General features: G+C 46.2%; 1 long non-coding RNA gene across 1 annotated transcript; it reads right to left on the bottom strand.

Moving 5' to 3' along the window:
• Positions 1-2,114: 2,114 nt before the first annotated feature.
• On the bottom strand, positions 2,115-2,520 carry LOC127922160 (uncharacterized). The gene is made up of 3 exons (XR_008110516.1): positions 2,410-2,520; positions 2,294-2,371; positions 2,115-2,182 (listed from the first exon to the last, which is right to left on the bottom strand). It is a non-coding gene; the product is annotated as an uncharacterized LOC127922160 (long non-coding RNA).
• Between the last annotated feature and the right edge of the window lie 15,073 nt (positions 2,521-17,593).

Genomic DNA, 17,593 nt, shown 5'->3' with positions numbered 1-17,593 from the left:
GTAAATACAGTAACAATTAAATTACTTACTACAAGATAAATATGATCACACTATGTGACAATACCGGCACCCCTAATTAATATAACAGCCCCCTGGTCAGACAGTTTTCCAATAAGTCCATGGAGCAGACAAGAGACTACAACATATCCACCTATCCATATCCACCTGTTTCAAATTCAGCCCCTGGTCAAGAGCCAAGTGATTTGCTGGGAGGATTTGGACAGAGCTCAGAGCCTGGGCATTCTGGCCCTGGACACGACAAGACCGCAGGACCCCTGGACACAACGAACGATAAGAGAGCGTTTGGTCACACCAAAATGTCAGTCAGGAACCAGAATCCCCAAATATGGTACTTAAGGTCTAATTAAAGGCCTAACCGTTCCAAGGCTCTTAGGGTTTCTAGGAATTAGGAGAGGCATGTTCTGTGAGTAAGAGGTTTGAGAAAGCCCACTTGATACGGATGGTCATTAAGGCTTTCTAGAAATCTCTAAGGCTGTCAGCCACAGAAGAACAGCCACAGAAGACATGTTAGTTCTCCCCTGTAAACTAAATTTCCTGATGACTGGAAAGGAGTCATTTCGTGCTCATTGGCCCGTTTCCAGAAGTCATTAATCCCCCCTGGCACCTCAAACCGCTCCCCCTGGTCACACCGAAGCCCCTGGCTCACCGACGCCCCCTGGTCACACCGAGGCCCCCTGGTCACACCCCTGAGCGCCCCCCCCCTGGTCACACCGACGTTGCCCCCTGGTCACACCGACGCCCCCTGGTCACACCGCGCCCCCTGGTCACACCGACGTCCCTGGTCACACCGACGCCCCCTGGGAACACACCGAGGCCCCTGGTCACAGACGCCCCCTGGTCACACCGACGCCCCCTGGTCACACCGACGCCCCCTGGTCACACCCACGCCCCTGGTCACACCTGATGCCCCCTGGTCACACAGAGGGGTCCCCGACTCCCTGGTCACACCGACGCCCCCCTGGGAAGCACCTTAACACAGAGGGTTGTAACGTTGCCCTGGCTTACCTTAACACAGAGGGGTTGTAGCGTTGCCTGGTCACAACACGGAGAGGGTTGTAGCCCCTGGTCACCTTAACACAGAGGGGTTGTAGCGTTGCCCTAATTCACAACACAGACGCCCCCTGGGAAGCACCTTAACACAGAGGGTTGTAGCCCCTGGAAGCACCCCCTGGAACACAGAGGGTTGTAGCGTTGCCCTGGGAAGCACCTTAACCGCCTTGGTCAGCACCCTAGGAAGCCCTTAACACCGTAAGCGTTGCCTACACCTTAACGCCCCCTGGACACAACACAGAGGCCCCTGGTCACCTTAACACAGAGGGTTGTAGCGTTGCCCTGGGAAAGCACCTTAACACAGAGGGGTTGTAGCGTTGCCCTGGTCACACCGACTTAACACAGAGGGTCCCTGTCACACCCTGGGAAGCACCTTAACACAGAGGGGTTGACTGCCCTGGGAAGCACCTTAACACAGAGGGGTTGGTGCCCCTGGTCACAACACAGAGGCCCCCTGGGAAGCACCTTAACACCAGAGGGGTTGTGGCGCCCCACCTTAACACAGAGGGTTGTAGCGTTGCCCTGGGACGCCCCCTAACACAGAGGGTTGTACGTTGCCCTGGGAAGCAACACAGAGGTTGGACACACGTTGCCCTGGGAAGCACCTTAACACAGAGGGCGTTGCCCCTGGTCACCTTAACACAGAGGGGTTGTAGCGTTGCCTGGGAAGCACCTTAACACCGACGGTTGTAGCGTTGCCCTGGACACACCAGACGCCCCTGGGACACCAGAGGGTTGTAGCGTTGCCCACACCGACGCCCCTGGTAACTGACAACTCGTTGTACACACCTTAACACAGATATTTGGGGATTTCCCTGGAAACACAACCAGAGACACCCCTTGTAGCGTTGCCCTGGGAAGCACCTTAACACAGAGGGTTGTAGCGTTGCCCTGGGAAGCACCTTAACACAGAGGGTTGTAGCGTTGCCTGACTTTTTTATAACCCTGGGAAGCACCTTAACACAGAGGGTTGTAGCGTTGCCCTGGGAAGCACCTTAACACAGAGGGTTGTAACGTTGCCCTGGGAAGCACCTTAACACAGAGGGGGTTGTAGCGTTGCCCTGGGAAGCACCTTAACACAGAGGGGTTGTAGCGTTGCCCTGGGAAGCACCTTAACACAGAGGGGTTGTAGCCCTGGGAAGCACCCCTTAACACAGAGGGGTTGTAAAGTGTTCTGGGAAGCACCTTAACACAGAGGGGTTGTAGCGTTGCCTGGAAGCACCTTAACACAGAGGGGTTGTAGCGTTGCCCTGGGAAGTACCTTAACACAGAGGGGTTGTAGCGTTGCCCTGGGAAGCACCTTAACACAGAGGGTTGTAGCGTTGCCCTGGGAAGCACCTTAACACAGAGGGGTTGTAGCGTTGCCCTGGGAAGCACCTTAACACAGAGGGGTTGTAGCGTTGCCCTGGGAAGCACCTTAACACAGAGGGGTTGTAGCGTTGCCCCACCTTAACACAGAGGGTCACCTTAACACAGAGGGTTGTAGCGTTGCCCTGGGAAGCACCTTAACACAGAGGGGTTGTAGCGTTGCCCTGGGAAGCACCTTAACACAGAGGGTTGTAGCGTTGCCCTGGGAAGCACCTTAACACAGAGGGTTGTAGCGTTGCCCTGGGAAGCACCTTAACACAGAGGGGTTGCCCTAGGAAGCACCTTAACACAGTTGCCCTGGGAAGCACCTTAACACAGAGGGGTTGTAGCGTTGCCCTGGGACCTTAACACAGAGGGGTTGTAGCGTTGCCCTTAACACAGAGGGGGCTGTGGTGCCCTAAGCACCTTAACACAGAGGGGTTGTAGCGTTGCCCTGGGAAGCACCTTAACACAGAGGGTTGTAGCGTTGCCCTGGGAACAAGTTCAGGGAGCGAATAATTTAATAAATAAGGGGCTAAACATAATACAAACAGGGAAGCACGAACAACGCACAGACAACAATCTCACCTTCCTAAGCACTCTCTCTCTCCCTCCCCCTCCCACTCTCTCTCACTCTCTACCTCCCCTCTCACAGAGGGGTCTCTCCCTCCCCCTCCCACTCTCTCTCTCCTCCAGAGGGGTTGTAGCCTCCCACAGAGGGGTCTCTCTCTCTCCCTCCCCCTCCCTCTCTCTCTCACAGAGGGGTCTCCCTCCCTCCAACCTCCCACTCTCTCTCTCCTCCACCTCCCTCTCTCTCTCACTCCAAGCACCTCCCACTCTCTCTCTCTCTCCTCCCCTCCCTCTCTCTCTCTCCACCTTACCCCTCTCTCTCTGGGAAACTCTCTCTACCTCCCACTCTCTCTCTCTCCTCCCACTCTCTCTCTCCCTCTCCCACCCTCTCTCTCACTCCTCCTCCCACTCCCTCCCCCTCCCCTCCCACTCTCTCCCTCCACCTCCCACTCTCTCTCTCCCCTCCCTCTCTCTCTCTCTCCCACTCTCTCTCTCTCCCTCCCCTCCCAGTCTCTCTCTCTCCACTCCACCTCCCAGTCTCTCCTCCACCTCCCACTCCCACTCTCCTCCACCTCCCACTCTCTCTCTCTACCACCCCCTCTCTCTCCTCTCTACCTCCCACTCTCTCCTCCACCTCCTCTCTACCTCCCCCTCCCACTCTCTCTCTCTCTCTACCCCCTCTCTCCTCCACCCCCACTCCTCCCTCCCTCACCCCTCCCTCTCTCTCTCTCTCTACCCCCCCCTCCTCCACCTCCTCCCACTCTCTCTCTCTCCCTCCCCCCAGTCCCCTCCAGTCCCACTCTCTCTCCTCCACCTCCCTACCACCCACTCTCTCCACTCTCTCCTCCACCTCCCACTCTCTCCTCCACCTCCCACTCTCTCCTCCTACCTCCCACTCTCTCTCTCTACCTCCCACTCTCTCTCTCCTCTCTACCTCCCCTCTCTCACTCTCTCTCTCTCTCCTCCACCCCCCTCTCCTCCTCCCTCCTCCCTCCCCTCCCTCTCTCTACCCCCCTCTCTCTCCTCCACCCTCCTCCACCCCTCCCTCTCTCTCTCTCTCTCTACCCCCCTCCCTCTCCTCCACCCTCCCTCCACCCCTCCCTCTCTCTCTCTCTCTCTACCCCCCTCTCTCCTCCACCCTCCTCCCACCCCTCCCTCTCTCTCTCTCTCTCTACCTCCCCCTCCCACTCTCTCTCTCTACCTCTCTCCCACTCTCTCTCTCTACCCCCTCTCCTCCACCCCTCTCCACCCCTCCCTCTCTCTCCCCTCCCTCTTACCACAAGGTAGTACGATGACTCCCGAGCGGGCACGCCCTCTCTCTCTACCCCCTCTCTCCCCCTCCTCTCTCTCCCCCTCCCTCTTACCACAAGGTAGTACGATGACTCCCGAGCGGGCACGGCCGTTACCAAACATCTTTCGGAGGCTCTTCTCCTGGTAAGGCCTGAGTACAGCTGTGGCCTTCAGGTCCATGTTGATGTCAGGGTTCACCGTGTCGTTGCGGAAGTCGTACTCGGCCAGTAGAGGATACTCCATATTAATACACCTCTTCTGAAGCTCTTCAATCATCTCCTGGAGGGCAGGGAGGATTAGAGGAGACGTGAGAGACAGCGTGTGTGTGTGTGTGTGTGGTAACAACAGAGAGTAAGGAGAGATGGCAGACTGTAAATAGTAGGGCCCACACTTCATTAAGGGGCCACAGAGACCACACTTCATTAAGGGGCCCGAGGGCCCACAACTCATTAAGGGGCCACAGGGGGGGCAACAGAGACCACAAGCCGTTGTCAGAGGTGCGGGGGGTGGGGGGGCAAAGAGACCACATGCCGTTGTCAGAAGGGCGGGGGGATTTTAATGGAGGGACCACAATTCATTAAGGGCCCGAGGGCCCAACAATTCATTAAGGGGCCACAGACCCAAACTTCATTAAGGGGCCACAGACCCAAACTTCATTAAGGGGCCACAGGGCCCACAATTCATTAAGGGGCCACAGGGCCCACAATTCATTAAGGGGCCACAGGGCCCACACTTCATTCAGGGGCCACAGGGCCCACAACTCATTAAGGGGCCACAGGGCCCACAATGAATTAAGGGGCCACAGGTCCCACAATTCATTAAGGTGCCACAGGGCCCACAATGAATTAAGGGGCCACAGGGCCCAAACTTCATTCAGGGGCCACAGGTCCCACAATTCATTAAGGGGCCACAGGGCCCAAACTTCATTAAGGGGCCACAGGGCCCACACTTCATTAAGGGGCCACAGGGCCCACAATTCATTAAGGGGCCACAGGGCCCACAATTCATTAAGGGCCACAGGGCCCACAATTCATTAAGGGGCCACAGGGCCCACACTTCATTCAGGGGCCACAGGGCCCACAACTCGATAAGGGAAGGGCCCACAATTAAGGGCCACAGGTCCCACAATTCATTAAGGGGCCACAGGGCCCAATTAATTAAGGGGCCACAGGGCCCAAACTTCATTCAGGGGCCACAGGTCCCACACTTCATTAAGGGGCCACAGGGCCCAAACTTCATTAAGGGGCCACAGGGCCCACACTTCATTAAGGGGCCACAGGGCCCACACTTCATTCAGGGGCCACAGGGCCCACACTTCATTCAGGGGCCACAGGCCCACAATTCATTAAGGGGCCACATGGCCCAAAATTCTAAGGGGCCACAGGGCCCACACTTCATTAAGGGGCCACAGGGCCCACAACTCATTAAGGGGCCACAGGGCCCACAATTAATGGGGGCCACAGGGCCCACAATTCATTAAGGGGCCACAGGGCCCAACAATTCATTAAGGGCCACAGGGCCCAAACTTCATTAAGGGGCCACAGGGCCCACACTTCATTCAGGGGCCACAGGGCCCAACAATTTCATTAAGGGGCCACAGGGCCCACACTTCATTCAGGGCCACAGGGCCCAAATCTATTAAGGGCCACAGGGCCCACAATTCATTAAGGGGCCACAGGGCCCACACTTCATTAAGGGGCCACAGGGCCCACACTTCATTAAGGGGCCACAGGGCCCAGGAATTCATTAAGGGGCCACAGGGCCCAACACGGTTTCCAAGTCACACAACCAAACCTGTCGGATCTCGAAGGACACGGTCTCGTCTCCTCCTCCTCCTCTTCCTCCTTGTCCATCTGTTCATAGTAGCTGAATATGTCCTCTGGTACCTGGGTGGCTCCTGGCGTCTGGCCCTCAGGGGCCCCTGCTGGCGTGGAGGCCCCTGCTCCGTTGTCCTGGAGGGACTTAGAGATCTGGAAGGGGTTGGAGGTTACATCAGTACAGGCTTTAACATACGCGTGCGTGCGTACGTGCGTGCGTGCGTGCGTGCGTGCGTGCGTGTGTGTGCGTGTGTGTGTCTGTCTGTCTGTCTGTGTCTGTCTGCCTGCCTGCGTGCGTGTCTGTGTGTGTCTGTGTGTCTGTGTGTGTGTGTGTGTGTGTGTGTGTGCGTGTGTGCGTGTGTGTCTGTGTGTGTGCGTGTGTCTGTGTGTGTCTGTGTGTGTGTGTGTGTGTGTGTGTGGTGTGTGTGTGTGTCGGTGTGTGTGTGTGTGTGTGTGTGTCGGTGTGCTGTTCGGTCTGTGTGTGTGTCGGTCTGACTTGCTGTGTCGACCTCAGTGATGAGCTGTCTGTCTGTCTGTCCCCTCTGCGGTTCGGAGACGACAATCTCTGATCACACTGTCCTGAAGAAGACGCTGGATCACCTCTGGGAACGCACTCTCACAAAGTACCTGACACACACACACACACACACACACTGTGTGCACACACACACAGACACAGTGTCTGTCAGACACAGGTTCAGACACAGACACAGACACAGACACAGACACAGACACAGACACACACTCAGACACAGACACAGACACAGACACAGACACAGACACAGACACAGACACAGACACAGACACAGACACAGACAGACACAGACAGACACAGACAGACACAGACACACAGACACACAGACACACACACAGACACACACACACACACACACACACACACACACACACACACACACACACACACACACACACACACACACATATAAAACATGTATGTAGAGCGGTGAATATATATATATATATAAATGTGTTGTCTTGTTGTATATATATACAGTGCCTTGCGAAAGTATTCGGCCCCCTTGAACTTTGCGACCTTTTGCCACATTTCAGGCTTCAAACATAAAGATATAAAACTGTATTTTTTTGTGAAGAATCAACAACAAGTGGGACACAATCATGAAGTGGAACGACATTTATTGGATATTTCAAACTTTTTTAACAAATCAAAAGCTGAAAAATTGGGGCGTGCAAAATTATTCAGCCCCTTTACTTTCAGTGCAGCAAACTCTCTCCAGAAGTTCAGTGAGGATCTCTGAATGATCCAATGTTGACCTAAATGACTAATGATGATAAATACAATCCACCTGTGTGTAATCAAGTCTCCGTATAAATGCACCTGCACTGTGATAGTCTCAGAGGTCCGTTAAAAGCGCAGAGAGCATCATGAAGAACAAGGAACACACCAGGCAGGTCCAAGATACTGTTGTGAAGAAGTTTAAAGCCGGATTTGGATACAAAAATATTTCCCAAGCTTTAAACATCCCAAGGAGCACTGTGCAAGCGATAATATTGAAATGGAAGGAGTATCAGACCACTGCAAATCTACCAAGACCTGGCCGTCCCTCTAAACTTTCAGCTCTTACAAGGAGAAGACTGATCAGAGATGCAGCCAAGAGGCCCATGATCACTCTGGATGAACTGCAGAGATCTACAGCTGAGGTGGGAGACTCTGTCCATAGGACAACAATCAGTCGTATATTGCACAAATCTGGCCTTTATGGAAGAGTGGCAAGAAGAAAGCCATTTCTTAAAGATATCCATAAAAAGTGTTGTTTAAAGTTTGCCACAAGCCACCTGGGAGACGCACCAAACATGTGGAAGAAGGTGCTCTGGTCAGATGAAACCAAAATTGAACTTTTTGGCAACAATGCAAAACGTTATGTTTGGCGTAAAAGCAACACAGCTCATCACCCTGAACACATCATCCCCACTGTCAAACATGGTGGTGGCAGCATCATGGTTTGGGCCTGCTTTTCTTCAGCAGGGACAGGGAAGATGGTTACAATTGATGGGAAGATGGATGGAGCCAAATACAGGACCATTCTGGAAGAAAACCTGATGGAGTCTGCAAAAGACCTGAGACTGGGACGGAGATTTGTCTGCCAACAAGACAATGATCCAAAACATAAAGCAAAATCTACAATGGAATGGTTCAAAAATAAACATATCCAGGTGTTAGAATGGCCAAGTCAAAGTCCAGACCTGAATCCAATCGAGAATCTGTGGAAAGAACTGAAAACTGCTGTTCACAAATGCTCTCCATCCAACCTCATGTCAGTCTCTCGATGTGCAAAACTGATAGAGACATACCCCAAGCGACTTACAGCTGTAATCGCAGCAAAAGGTGGCGCTACAAAGTATTAACTTAAGGGGGCTGAATAATTTTGCACGCCCAATTTTTCAGTTTTTGATTTGTTAAAAAAGTTTGAAATATCCAATAAATGTCGTTCCACTTCATGATTGTGTCCCACTTGTTGTTGATTCTACACAAAAAAAATACAGTTTTATATCTTTATGTTTGAAGCCTGAAATGTGGCAAAAGGTCGCAAAGATCAAGGGGGCCGAATACTTTCGCAAGGCACTGTATATATATATGAGTTGTCTCAGCCTAAAGGTTGTGTTTATATATATATATATATTAATGAGTTGTCTCAGCCTACCGGTTATATATATATATATATTAATGAGTTGTCTCAGCCTACCGGTTGTGTATATATATATATATATTAATGATATATATATATATATATATTAATGTTATCAGCCTACCGGTTGTATATATATATTATATATTAATGAGTTGTCTCAGCCTACCGGTTATATATATATATATATATTAATGAGTTGTCTCAGCCTACCGGTTGTGTATATATATATATATTAATGAGTTGTCTCAGCCTACCGGTTGTGTATATATATATTATATATTAATGATTGTCTCAGCCTACGGTTGTGTATATATATATATATTAATGAGTTGTCTCAGCCTACCGGTTGTATATATATATATATATATATATTATGTATTGTCTCAGCCTACCGGTTGTGTATATATATATATATATTAATGAGTTGTCTCAGCCTACCGGTTGTGTATATATATATTATTAATGAGTTGTCTCAGCCTACCGGTTGTGTATATATATATATTAATGAGTTGTCTCAGCTTACCGGTTGTGTATATATAATATTAATGAGTTGTCTCAGCCTACCGGTTGTGTATATATATATTAATGAGTTGTCTCAGCCTACCGGTTGTGTATATATATATATATTAATGAGTTGTCTCAGCCTACCGGTTGTGTATATATATATATATTAATGAGTTGTCTCAGCCTACCAGTTGTGTATATATATATATATTAATGAGTTGTCTCAGCCTACAGTTGTGTATATATATATATTAATGAGTTGTCTCAGCCTACCGGTTGTGTATATATATATATATATTAATGAGTTGTCTCAGCCTACCGGTTGTGTATATATATATATAATGAGTTGTCTCAGTCTACCGGTTGTGTATATATATATATTAATGAGTTGTCTCAGCCTACCGGTTGTGTATATATATATATTAATGAGTTGTCTCAGCCTACCCGTTATTGTATATATATATATATTAATGAGTTGTCTCAGCCTACCAGTTGTGTATATATATATTAATGAGTTGTCTCAGCCTACCGGTTGTGTATATATATATTAATGAGTTGTCTCCAGCCTACCGGTTGTGTATATATATATATTAATGAGTTGTCTCAGCCTACCGGTTGTGTATATATATATATATAATGAGTTGTCTCAGCCTACGGTTGTATATATATATATATATTAATGAGTTGTCTCAGCCTACCGGTTGTATATATATATTAATGAGTTGTCTCAGCCTACGGTTGTATATATATATATTAATGAGTTGTCTCAGCCTACCGGTTGTATATATATATATAATGAGTTGTCTCAGCCTACCGGTTGTATATATATATATATATATATTAATGAGTTGTCTCAGCCTACCGGTTTGTATATATATATATATATATGAATGTTGTCTCAGCCTACCGGTTGTATATATATATATATATAATAAGTTGTCTCATTGTATATATATATATTAATGAGTTGTCTCAGCCTACCGGTTGTGTATATATATATATATATAATGAGTTGTCTCAGCCTACCGGTATATATATATATATATATTAATGAGTTATCTCAGCCTACCGGTTGTGTATATATATATATTAATGAGTTGTCTCAGCCTACCGGTTGTGTATATATATATATTAATGTGTTGTCTCAGCCTACCGGTTGTGTTTATATATATATTAATGAGTTGTCTCAGCCTACCGGTTGTGTATATATATATATTAATGTGTTGTCTCAGCCTACCGGTTGTGTATATATATATATTGTCTCATATATATATATATTATATTAATGAGTTGTCTCAACCTACCGGTTGGTATATATATATATTAATGTGTTGTCTCAGCCTACCGGTTGTGTATATATATATATATTAATGAGTTGTCTCAGCCTACCGGTTGTGTATATATATATATTAATGTGTTGTCTCAGCCTACCGGTTGTATATATATATATATATATATATATTAATGTGTTGTCTCAGCCTACCGGTTGTGTTTATATATATATATTAATGAGTTGTCTCAGCCTACCGGTTGTGTATATATATATATATATATTAATGAGTTGTCTCAGCCTACCGGTTGTGTATATATATATATATTAATGAGTTGTCTCAGCCTACCGGTTGTGTATATATATATATATTAATGTGTTGTCTCAGCCTACCGGTTGTGTTTATATATATATTAATGAGTTGTCTCAGCCTACCGGTTGTGTATATATATATTAATGAGTTGTCTCAGCCTACCGGTTGTGTTTATATATATATATATATTAATGAGTTGTCTCAGCCTACCGGTTGTGTATATATATATTAATGAGTTGTCTCAGCCTACCGGTTGTGTATATATATATATATATATTAATGTGTTGTCTCAGCCTACCGGTTGTGTTTATATATATATTAATGAGTTGTCTCAGCCTACCGGTTGTATATATATATATATATATTAATGAGTTGTCTCAGCCTACCGGTTGTGTATATATATATTAATGAGTTGTCTCAGCCTACCGGTTGTATATATATATATATATATATATTAATGAGTTGTCTCAGCCTACCGGTTGTGTATATATATATTAATGATTTGTCTCAGCCTACCGGTTGTGTATATATATATTAATGAGTTGTCTCAGCCTACCGGTTGTATATATATATATATATATATTAATGAGTTGTCTCAGCCTACCGGTTGTGTATATATATATTAATGAGTTGTCTCAGCCTACCGGTTGTGTTTATATATATTAATGAGTTGTCTCAGCCTACCGGTTGTGTATATATATATTAATGAGTTGTCTCAGCCTACCGGTTGTGTTTATATATATTAATGAGTTGTCTCAGCCTACCGGTTGTGTATATATATATTAATGAGTTGTCTCAGCCTACCGGTTGTGTTTATATATATTAATGAGTTGTCTCAGCCTACCGGTTGTGTATATATATATATATATATTAATGAGTTGTCTCAGCCTACCGGTTGTGTTTATATATATTAATGAGTTGTCTCAGCCTACCGGTTGTGTATATATATATTAATGAGTTGTCTCAGCCTACCAGTTGTGTTTATATATATTAATGTGTTGTCTCAGCCGACCGGTTGTGTATATATATATTAATGAGTTGTCTCAGCCTACCGGTTGTGTATATATATATATATTAATGAGTTGTCTCAGCCTACCGGTTGTGTATATATATATATATATTAATGAGTTGTCTCAGCCTACCGGTTGTGTTTATATATATTAATGAGTTGTCTCAGCCTACCGGTTGTGTATATATATATTAATGAGTTGTCTCAGCCTACCGGTTGTGTTTATATATATTAATGAGTTGTCTCAGCCTACCGGTTGTGTATATATATATTAATGAGTTGTCTCAGCCTACCGGTTGTGTTTATATATATTAATGTGTTGTCTCAGCCGACCGGTTGTGTATATATATATTAATGAGTTGTCTCAGCCTACCGGTTGTATATATATATATATATATATTAATGAGTTGTCTCAGCCTACCGGTTGTGTATATATATATTAATGAGTTGTCTCAGCCTACCGGTTGTGTATATATATATTAATGAGTTGTCTCAGCCTACCGGTTGTGTATATATATATATATTAATGAGTTGTCTCAGCCTACCGGTTGTATATATATATATTAATGAGTTGTCTCAGCCTACCGGTTGTGTATATATATATATATTAATGAGTTGTCTCAGCCTACCGGTTGTGTATATATATATATATATATTAATGAGTTGTCTCAGCCTACCGGTTATGTATATATATATATATATATATATATATATATATTAATGAGTTGTCTCAGCCTACCGGTTGTGTATATATATATATATATATATATATTAATGAGTTGTCTCAGCCTACCGGTTGTATATATATATATTAATGAGTTGTCTCAGCCTACCGGTTGTGTATATATATATATATTAATGTGTTGTCTCAGCCTACCGGTTGTGTTTATATATATATTAATGAGTTGTCTCAGCCTACCGGTTGTGTATATATATATATATTAATGTGTTGTCTCAGCCTACCGGTTGTGTTTATATATATATTAATGAGTTGTCTCAGCCTACCGGTTGTGTATATATATATTAATGAGTTGTCTCAGCCTACCGGTTGTGTATATATATATTAATGAGTTGTCTCAGCCTACCGGTTGTATATATATATATATATATATTAATGATTTGTCTCAGCCTACCGGTTGTGTATATATATATATATTAATGTGTTGTCTCAGCCTACCGGTTGTGTTTATATATATATTAATGAGTTGTCTCAGCCTACCGGTTGTGTATATATATATTAATGAGTTGTCTCAGCCTACCGGTTGTATATATATATATATATATATATATATATATATATATTAATGAGTTGTCTCAGCCTACAGGTTGTGTATATATATATTAATGAGTTGTCTCAGCCTACCGGTTGTATATATATATATATATATTAATGAGTTGTCTCAGCCTACCGGTTGTGTATATATATATATTAATGAGTTGTCTCAGCCTACCGGTTGTGTATATATATATTAATGAGTTGTCTCAGCCTACCGGTTGTATATATATATATATATTAATGAGTTGTCTCAGCCTACCGGTTGTATATATATATATTAATGTGTTGTCTCAGCCTACCGGTTGTGTATATATATATTAATGTGTTGTCTCAGCCTACCGGTTGTATATATATATATTAATGTGTTGTCTCAGCCTACCGGTTGTATATATATATATATATTAATGTGTTGTCTCAGCCTACCGGTTGTATATATATATATATATTAATGTGTTGTCTCAGCCTACCGGTTGTATATATATATATATATATTAATGAGTTGTCTCAGCCTACCGGTTGTGTATATATATATTAATGAGTTGTCTCAGCCTACCGGTTGTGTTTCAGCACCAGCTTCACCTTGCCGTAGCTCACAGTGCAGAGCTGAAAGAGGACATTCATCAGCTTCAATAGACACCAGACATCACTCAGACTCCCCCTACAGACACCCCATTACAGACCCCCCCCCCCTACAGACCCCTCCCCTACAGACTCCCCCTACAGACACCCCATTACAGACCCCTCCCCTACAGACTCCCCCTACAGACACCCCCTACAGACCCCTCCCCCTACAGACTCCCCTACAGACCCCTGTACCAGACTCCTCCTCAGACCCCAGTACCACCTCCTCCTCCTCCTCCTCCTCTCATAACTGACCTTAATGAACTGCACGATGCCGTCCGGTACAGATGTCTTGCTGAGTTTCTGGAGATACTCCACGATGTCTGAGGTCTGTAGACCGACGCTCACAGCAGCGTAGAGGGAGTAGGCTGTCAGCTTGTACTCATGAACGTGGACCGGACGACACACTGGCTCTGCTATGGCTACCAGGAAGTCCTGGGCATACTTATACACTGGAGAGAAGGCTTCCAGGAAGATGTGTCCATCTGGAGCCTGTCGGGACGGGGAGGAGGGGTGAGAGAGAGAGACAGAGAGACAGACAGGAGAGAGACAGAGAGGAGATCGAGAGGAGAGAGACAGAGATAGAGAGACAGAGAGGAGAGAGACAGAAAGGAGAGAGAGAGAGACAGAGATGAGACAGAGAGGAGAGAGAGAGAGAGAGAGAGAGAGAGAGAGAGAGAGAGAGAGAGAGAGAGAGAGAGAGAGAGAGAGAGAGAGAGAGAGACAGAGAGAGAGACAGACAGACAGACAGACAGAGAGACGAAGAAGGGGTAGTAAAAATATGCTGAATATTTAAATGTGGTGGTTACTGTTGCATGACTTTATGTGTCATGAAAGCATAGGGGTGTCAATGGAGTTGTTAAACAGGGAACAGTCTGGTACCATGTTGGTACAATCCAGTCAGTACCAGAGACTAGAACCTCTCTTCCTACTACAGAGTCTGGTACCATGTTGGTACACTCCAGTCAGTACCAGAGACTAGAACCTCTCTTCCTACTACAGAGTCTGGTACCATGTTGGTACAATCCAGTCAGTACCAGAGACTAGAACCTCTCTTCCTACTATCGATCCTCAGCCTGACTCCAGGACTCCTGGTCTGGTACCACGATGAAAAGCCGAGGGAAGAATCAGACTCCTGGAGCCACTGTCAGATTCATATCCTGCGTTCTGGATGCAGGGACTGACCATCAATGACATCTATATTATAGATTGAACCATGTTATGAGGATATACACTGTTTGTTTACATTTAGACTGTTTACAAACATCGGAGGAAAACTCGACCCAGAGTTCACAGGTACGACCCAGAGTTCACAGGTACGACCCAGAGTTCACAGGTACGACCCAGAGTTCACAGGTACGACCCAGAGTTCACAGGTACGACCCAGAGTTCACAGGTACGACCCAGAGTTCACAGGTACGACCCAGAGTTCACAGGTACGACCCAGAGTTCACAGGTACGACAGTCTAACCAGAGTTCACAGGTACGACAGTCTAACCAGAGTTCACAGGTACGACCCAGAGTTCACAGGTACGACAGTCTAACCAGAGTTCACAGGTACGACAGTCTAACCAGAGTTCACAGGTACGACCCAGAGTTCACAGGTACGACAGTCTGACCAGAGTTCACAGGTGCGACTGTCTGACCAGAGTTCAGGTAATGACAGTCTAACCAGAGTTCACAGGTACGACAGTCTAACCAGAGTTCACAGGTAATGCACAGTCTGACCAGAGTTCAGGTACGACCCAGAGTTCACAGGTACGACCCAGAGTTCACAGGTACGACCCAGAGTTCACAGGTACGACAGTCTAACCAGAGTTCACAGGTACGACCCAGAGTTCACAGGTACGACAGTCTGACCAGAGTTCACAGGTACGACAGTCTAACCAGAGTTCACAGGTACGACCCAGAGTTCACAGGTACGACAGTCTAACCAGAGTTCACAGGTACGACAGTCTGACCAGAGTTCACAGGTACGACAGTCTAACCAGAGTTCACAGGTACGACAGTCTGACCAGAGTTCACAGGTACGACAGTCTGACCAGAGTTCACAGGTACGACCCAGAGTTCACAGGTACGACAGTCGGAACAGAGTTCTGGTAACGTAATCTGTCAGTCTCACCACCCAGAGAGGTCGTGATCCGTGGTCGTTCTTCAGCAACATCTGCAGCCGGTAGTCTTTAGCCCCGTACTCGTCCAGCTTGATGGCCGACTCATCCACCGTTTTACCGGCCGCTGCAGGGATGGCCTCCTGGGACTCACTGCCCATCGCCTCCTCCTCATCCTCCTCTTCGTCATACACACGCTTCTTAGAAGACTTCCTCTCTGGAGGAAGACAGACAGACAGACAGAGACAGGAGGGAGGAAGAGAGACAGAGACAGGAAGGAGGAAGAGAGACAGAGACAGGAAGGAGGAAGAGAGACAGAGACAGGAGGGAGGAAGAGAGACAGAGACAGGAGGGAGGAAGAGAGACAGAGACAGGAGGGAGGAAGAGAGACAGAAACAGGAGGGAGGAAGAGAGACAGAAACAGGAGGGAGGAAGAGAGACAGAGACAGGAAGGACAAAGAGAGACAGACAGACAGACAGGCAGACAGGGACAGGAGGGAGGGAGGGAGAGAGACAGAGACAGGAAGGAGGAAGAGAGACAGACAGGAAGGAGGAAGAGAGACAGACAGGAAGGAGGAAGAGAGACAGAGACAGGAAGGAGGAAGAGAGACAGAGACAGGAAGGAGGAAGAGAGACAGACAGGAAGGAGGAAGAGAGACAGAGACAGGACGGAGGAAGAGAGACAGAGACAGGAAGGAGGAAGAGAGACAGGAAGGGTGTCATTAAGCAGGAAGTGGCTGAGCTGTGGGTCTTACAACTGGGAAACTCAGTGAGACACATCCATCACCCAAGAGAAAGACCGTTGATAGAAGATGACATGTAGAGGTCGTTAGTGGGAACATCCCTGATCCAAACGCTCATGTCTGCCCTACGTCGGGTCTCCAGACTAAGGAAGTCTGCAGTATCTTGAAGTTAGTTTGTTTTCCTAGCTACTATACTACAGGTACTTGCTAGCTACTATACTACTACTACTATACTACAGGTACTTGCTAGCTACTATACTACTACTATGTTATAGGTACTTGCTAGCAACTATACTACTATACTATGCTATAGGTACTAGCCTGCTACTATGCTACTACTACTACAGGTATTAGCTAGCTACTATACTACTGCTATAGGTACTTGCTAGCTACAGGGTCCTTCTGTAGCTCAGTTGGTAGAGCATGGCGCTTGTAACGCCAGGGTAGTGGGTTCGATCCCCGGGACCACCCATACGTAGAATGTATGCACACATGACTGTAAGTCGCTTTGGATAAAAGCGTCTGCTAAATGGCATATATTATTATTATATATTACTATACTACTGCTATACTATAGGTACTTGCTAGCTACTATACTACTGCTATAGGTAATTGCTAGCTACTATACTGCTGCTATAGGTACTTGCTAGCTACCATACTACTGCTATACTATGCTATAGGTACTTGCTAGCTACTATACTACTACTACTACTACTACTACTACAGGTATTAGCTAGCTACTGTACTACTGCTATAGGTACCCAGCCTGCTACTATACTACTACTACTACAGGTATTAGATAGCTACTATAGGTACTAGCTAGCTACTATAGGTACTTGCTAGCTACTATACTACTGCTATACTATAGGTACTTGCTAGCTACTATACTACTGCTATACTATGCTATAGGTACCCAGCCTGCTACTATACTACTACTACTACAGGTATTAGATAGCTACTATAGGTACTAGCTAGCTACTATAGG

This window comes from Oncorhynchus keta, unplaced genomic scaffold (assembly GCF_023373465.1).
Source record: "Oncorhynchus keta strain PuntledgeMale-10-30-2019 unplaced genomic scaffold, Oket_V2 Un_contig_24775_pilon_pilon, whole genome shotgun sequence".
Lineage (NCBI taxonomy): Eukaryota > Metazoa > Chordata > Actinopteri > Salmoniformes > Salmonidae > Oncorhynchus > Oncorhynchus keta.
The sequence above is the reverse complement of the archived record's forward strand: the minus strand, read 5'-3'. Positions and strand labels throughout refer to the sequence as shown.